The following is a 519-nucleotide window of genomic DNA, read 5'->3' as shown; positions in this document are numbered from 1 at the left end:
TTGAACTATTTTTATCATAGTATTATTTATTGCTTTCTTTCAATAAAGTACTGAAGCAAAATTTCCCAGGGCCAATAAAGAGTGCCGAGGGTAAGCTGTACTCTCACTGAGAACAGACCAGAGCTGGTAATGGGAGCCCGTGTCATCACACGGACATTCTGTTAAGAGAAACGGACGGATGCAATGGAAAGGCCAGAAGGCGGAAGCATAGGTGTCCCTAGGGGACGACCGACGGTGTGTTCATGCCCTTGGCTCCGGAGACAAGAGGCTCCATCACTTCACCATCTGCGGGGACAGGGCCCCTCTGCTGCTGAGGTGTGGGCAGCGGGCCGAGGGTGGGAACAAAGTGCAGGTGTCGAGGCTCGCCATCGGTCACAGCGTGGGGTGTCCGAGGGCAACCTTGACGGGGATCCAAATGATGCACCCTAGTCCAGCATCAGGTCCTCCCCCAGCATCAGACCCTAGTCCAGCGTCACGGCCCTAGGCCAGCATCAGGCCCTCCCCGACCCTCAAACCCTC

The sequence above is a fragment of the Bos indicus genome, chromosome 25 (genome assembly GCF_029378745.1).
Source record: "Bos indicus isolate NIAB-ARS_2022 breed Sahiwal x Tharparkar chromosome 25, NIAB-ARS_B.indTharparkar_mat_pri_1.0, whole genome shotgun sequence".
NCBI classification, from domain to species: domain Eukaryota; kingdom Metazoa; phylum Chordata; class Mammalia; order Artiodactyla; family Bovidae; genus Bos; species Bos indicus.
The sequence above is the reverse complement of the archived record's forward strand: the minus strand, read 5'-3'. Positions refer to the sequence as shown.